Genomic DNA, 6041 nt, shown 5'->3' on the forward strand with positions numbered 1-6041 from the left:
CTACATTTTTGAATAAATAAAAAATATTTAAATAGATTTTAAAACAATTTTTTCAGTATTTCTGCTTATTTAATTCTAAAATGAGAAACGAAATTATGTGTTTAGTCAGAAACATTCAAAAAACGATGATTCTCTAAGAAAAAGTTGTTTTTATGAAAACAGATAAAGGATTTCCATAAAGTAAAAAAAAAAGAGTTGCACTGTTAGAATTTTCATTCTAAAATTATAGTAAAATAACCGGCTGCAGTCTGTCCATCCGATTAACGGTAAAGTTTACGGTAAGGAATATTTTTCACCTTGATACGGTGAAACCGTTTATAACTAGTATGGTTATAAAATCATAAATACAAAACTTTACTGTTTTTTTAACCATTTACAGCTACTATGGTTTCAAAACCATGAAAAAAGAAATTTAACTAGACATAGGAGCCAGGCTTCTTGTTAGATAATGGGCATTGGAGAGTGCAAGGCACTGGAAATTCTTCATGTGTGTTAAAAGGAATGGAGGTGTCAACGATGGGACTCGAACCCCCGTTCTCTCGGTCATGAGATTGACAGATTAGCTATCTAAACTATAATACTTACTCAGTTGCAGGGAACTAAGTTGCTTCATTAGATTGGCTTAGTTGGTGCAATAAAATTCTTGCTATTTAACCATTTTAGGTAAAAATAGTTAATAAACGATTTTTCTCACAGTTAATAGTTTCATTACTATCTTATTTACGGTTATTTGACTGTTTTTGTTTAAATATGGTAAAATAACAATTAAATAGACTGTTATTTAGTTATTTTTTTCTAGAAATTTCTAACAGTGTAGTGAAATTAACGTTCTCTACGAGAAAATAAAACCTTAATTATTCGATCACAACAATGTTGAAGCTCGAAAATCGAAGATAGTGAAATTTCATTTTTATTTCGAAAGCTTTTTTTATTACTTTTCTTTACAGTAAACTTTGCTTTCTTCAATTGGAATGAAAAAAATGGAGAAAACTAAATGAAAAGTATAGTGAAGCTATTTCATTACTTGCATGCCAGTCTTTGGTATAAGGTAATAAATACGGACTTTTTCCCGGGTTAAAGGATTCCTTCCTTAGGATAAAAAAAATCACTGAGATCAAAAAAAGATATCAACCTGTGCTATAGTCGATAACGGTTTTGATAGTAGCCCAATGTTTTTCAGTAATACTCAAAGGTTTCAAGTTTCAACTTGAATTGCCAATAAAGAGACCTAGAAATGCTCTCTTAAAACATTTCAGATCTTTTATTTTAGAAAACTTTTTGAGATGTTTCTTACAGTTGCGAGTAGTATTGTGAAAAAGTTAAAGAATTGAAACTAGACTTTCTCCTCATTACGAGATTTCAATTCAGATATTCGCCTCCAACAAAAATCGATTATCTTAGCAATACCTTTTCGAAAATAATTTAGGATTTTTTCTTTCAAAAATACTTCAGTTGCGCAGATATATGATTGTTAATTGATCATTGCGAATATTATAGTATAACAGAAGTATTTAACTTTTATAGAATTGAGAAACACAAATTGTATATCTGTAATGTTATAATAAATGTAGTGTTGTCAAAAATATTATTATGAATGCTTTTCATTAATTTTTGATTAAAATTTTAAAAATTGACTCAAAAATCGAATTTAAGAATTGTAGTATTAAGGAAGAAATATCATTTAAATTATATAAAATTCAAGTTTTATCATCGAATTAAAAAATTTTTTTATTTGAAATAATTGCGTGCTGATTTGCAAAAATTTATATTTATTTCATTACCCTATATTTTATTAAATTTATTAATAAAAGTGGTGAATTAAAATTTTTTGTCGAAAGAAAGTTGACATTGTTGAGAAGTTGAAACGTTTTTTTTTTTTTAATTTTCAAGGTTAAAATTTTTCTTTTTAAGGTTATTTTTAATTTTTTTTCGAAGATTTTTTCTGTATTTTTTAAGAATATTTAGGTCATCCACATCCTAGCTCTGATAATTTATTTGCGCTGGTTTTCTAAAAACTGAGGGGCTAAATTCGATTACGAAATAATTTTTTCGTTCTTTTCTCTTCAAAATTTGCAATAATGTTTGAGAAGATGAAAAAAATATATCTCAACATGATCGTTTCTAAACATTTATTTATTTTTTCTTGTTAAAAAAAAAACGTTCAGATGAAGCACGTTTCATCTCTTGACAGATTTTGCGATGAAAAGATGGTCCAAAATTACACTCGAACTTTACCATCCAAGCTATTAATATCGGAACCGGAATGTAACCCTCCGGTATCCGTTTCCTGGTCACGTGATTCCATTAATCATATAACTGCAATGAAATTCAAAAAAAAAAAAAAGATCGTCGATAAGAAAATGCCACAAAATTGTACAGGACTTTTTTTTTGAAATAAAAAAAATTGTCAAAGCGAACCGGGACTTTATAGTTTCACTAAGGAAATTACGTTTTTGCAAAGGATTTGCCGGAAAACTAGAAATTGCATGTGAAGTGTAAGATTAATAGAAGTGGTTTTCACAATATTTTTTTTATTTAGATGACAGTTCAAACACTCTTATGTGATATGAAAATTTATTACTTATTCGCGCTGAATTTTTCAATATTATGTTAATGAGCCACTTTAATAAAATCCGCTTAAATGAATTGTTTTCACTAGCATTGGCTAAAAAAGGAAATTCAAAATTGTTTAAGAATTTATGGTTCATATAAATAGAATTCTATTTCATTCCTTAAGCGTCTGCTAATAAAAGGTTAATTTAGGATATGCAAGATATTTCATAATCAGAGCTCTGAATATTTCAGAAAATCTTGCCAAAAATATATACATAATATATGAAATAAGGGTCTCAAAAAACGATTTAAAGATAAAGGAAATATCATGGTTTAAATCTGACGGACCATTAACTGGGAGGATGACATCGAAAGATCAAAACCTGTATGATTGCAGGAAGAAACTAAAAGGAAGTGATAGGAGAAAAAGGAAAATGGCTTTGATGTTTTAGATTTAACTAATGTTTTTAATTTACCCAGTAACAGTTAAAAATGGGAGTTCGAAAAGAAAGAGTAATAAATTAAAATGTTCATTTTTATATATTCAAACAGATATTCCATTATGGTTGTAATAAATTCAAGGGATCTAATCTGAAATAAGCACAAAATAATAAAACAGAAAATTCTTAGTTGCATACTTGGGTTTAAAAAACAAACAAAAAAAACCTATTTTAAGTGCTTACATAATTTACAGTGTTGCAAAAATAATGATCAGAATAGCGTCGACGGGAAAATTTTGAAGAATGATTTAAAATATTTTCGTAATAAGATTGCCAGATTGAAAAATATGAAAATAGAAGCGCAAAATGATGGTTGATACGGAGAACAATACATAAGAAATATAAAGGATGTTTCTCATTGGAAACATGCAACAAAACATTCATATGTTCGTTCTAATGGGCAGCTGTCACTTGAAATTCCAAATCGTTTGGTGAGGGATTTTAACAAACACGTAATTCTTTTCTATAAAGTTAAGAAAAACATTTTACATCGTATATTATTACAAATGAGAAACTTTGCTTCGCTTTTAACTTTTTACAAATATAAACGGGAAAACAGAAAAATTAAAAACTTTTATTTAACACAATAAAACTTATTTGCGTTAAATAAAAGTTTTAGGATTTGTCTGAATCATAAACCTTTTTCTTTTCTAAGATGTCGTGTATATTTCAATAAAAAATAAAGTTATTTTTTTATCATAGATCACTTCATATCCTTTCCTATAAAATTAGCTTTCATGTTGTACACAAATTAACCAATTAATTTTTCTTCGCATATCCTCCTTCTATGTAATATTTTATTGAAAAATGTATTTGCGTAAATAACATGTTTAGTTGAAATTTTCAGACTAGTTAAAATTCATATTAGATGACTATTTTCTCTTTCATGAAGAAGAACTGTTTTCTTTCACATTGCATATTGTTACTAGTGATACATTTCTTTACAAATTTTAGCTTATTATAAACGCTTAAAGGTAAACAGAAATATTATTAACTTCTTATAAAAAGATTTGAAATCCATTTATATTACAGTATCACGCATTGTCTGTCGACATTTTTCTGTTACAAACCTTTTTCATTTTATAATATCAGTTTTGGATAATTTTTGTGGCATTAAATGAATTATTAAGGATATTTTTTTCTATTATTGCTCAGTTGTTGTCTTTTCATAACACAGTTCACACTTATAATTCTGAGCAATATCAATATTTATTTAAATAATATTTATTATTTAAATAAATTTAAATAAAATTTGAGTGAATGCTATTGATTTTAGATAATATTTTACATTGCTATAATTCCATTTATACTTATAATGGTTTCCACTAGTATTAAAAAGATCTTTCTTTTTACGCAGTATAGTATTACTTGTGAAAAGTTTTATTTTTTTTAAACTTGTTACAAATATAAAGAGTTAAACAGAAAAATTATAAGCTTCTTATCTAAATGCCCGAAATCCATTTATATCATACCCTCACGTACCATCTATTTTCATACATCTGTTACAAACCTTTTTTCTTTTCGAGGAATCAGTTGTGGTTATTTTTCCGTTCCGAGTTTGAATAAAAAGTAAAGAAAAAAAAATGATGAAGGTGCTTTCTACTATCAATGCTCACTTGATGTCCTCTCATAAAAAGATAGCTTTCCTATTTGGCACAAAAAGTCATAGAAATAAGCCAAGTGATACAGAAAATCCAAATGAAGCTAAATAGCAATTAAGCGCCTATACAATCTTTTCACCAGGCCATTTTGTACCTGAAAACGATAAAAAGAAACCGAAGTAAAAATTGCTTGAAGTTTATTCAGCCAAGCAAAAGCTTATGATCATTTTGGGGGTAGAGAAAAAAATAGTTTTCTTAGAAAAAAGTACTAGTTCGGTGTAATGTCAATCAAGGCAACGGTAGGGAATAATGTTAAGATCAAGTTTAACAGCACGGTCACGATTTCTGTTGGCGGTTAGTTTTCTTTTATCAGTTGTTATTTTCCTTTGACGAGAGAAAAGAGCAAAAGTTTTGAAACTTGGCTTCTATTGTTTAAACAAGAAAATGTTTACTGTTTTTTTAGTTAGCTTTTTCTTGTTATTTTGCGGTTTCGATAGTGTCTCGAAGGATAGAGTAAATGTTTCCATTATTCTATTTTTATAATTGTACTTCATAGATTAATTGAGAAAATTTTGTGTTGGATCCTTCTAAGCATATTAATTTACAGCTGGAGGGTTTGAAAGCTTTTTTTTTTACAAAAATATCATAAGTAAAATTTAAAGACTTTAAGATTTGAATGATTCAGAGGATTTACTAGAAAAAATATTTTATACTGTGACCTTATATTCAATAATAAAAATTAGTATTGTATAATAAAAATTAGTATTAGTATTGCATTATTTGTGTTCTTTTTTATATTTATTAGTATATCGAATGAAATTAAATTACGTAATGTTTTTATAGCTGATTGCATTAAATTTCAACCACAATTCTAACTTTTGTTCTTTAAGATTCAATAATTATTATTATTATTGTATGATAATTCTGCAATATTCCATGGTTAAAAGAAAAAATTAAAATAAATAATTTCAAAATCTTTTATTATATGGGAAGTCCGATTTTACATTTCAGATTTAAAATTAGCACTAACATTTACAATGATATCCAATTGATTTAACTTAATATTATTTATTTTATATGAATATATTAAAGATTGAGTCATATGTGTATAAGTAATATTAGAATATTTTCATTATTTAGATCTAAATCGTTAATATTATAACAGTTATGTAACTGAACAAAGTCGTATTGTAATCCAAAGTTATATTTATGAAAGAACTTGAAAGTAATAAAAACCAATAGTTAAAATAAATACAGGAGGATCAATACTAAAAAATTGCAATAAAAGGTACAGGAATCGTGCCCTAAATTGCTACAAAAAATACCAAAACTAAAATTTCCAAGGTTGTAAACTATAGTAGCTAATTTGCTAATATATACTTAAGCG

The 6041-nt window shown here is 26.8% G+C and overlaps 1 protein-coding gene and 1 long non-coding RNA gene across 10 annotated transcripts in view; both read right to left on the reverse strand.

Annotated features, from left to right (window-relative positions):
* The window catches only part of LOC107437533 (voltage-dependent calcium channel subunit straightjacket), a 350222-nt gene that overhangs the window by 133656 nt on the left and 210525 nt on the right, over positions 1–6041 (reverse strand). The gene's annotated exons all lie outside the window — the stretch shown is intronic.
* Positions 2115–4703, reverse strand: LOC139426968 (uncharacterized). Its single transcript, XR_011638116.1, has 2 exons — positions 4564–4703; positions 2115–2316 (listed from the first exon to the last, which is right to left on the reverse strand). It is a non-coding gene; the product is annotated as an uncharacterized lncRNA (long non-coding RNA).

Source organism: Parasteatoda tepidariorum, chromosome X1 (genome assembly GCF_043381705.1).
Source record: "Parasteatoda tepidariorum isolate YZ-2023 chromosome X1, CAS_Ptep_4.0, whole genome shotgun sequence".
NCBI classification, from domain to species: domain Eukaryota; kingdom Metazoa; phylum Arthropoda; class Arachnida; order Araneae; family Theridiidae; genus Parasteatoda; species Parasteatoda tepidariorum.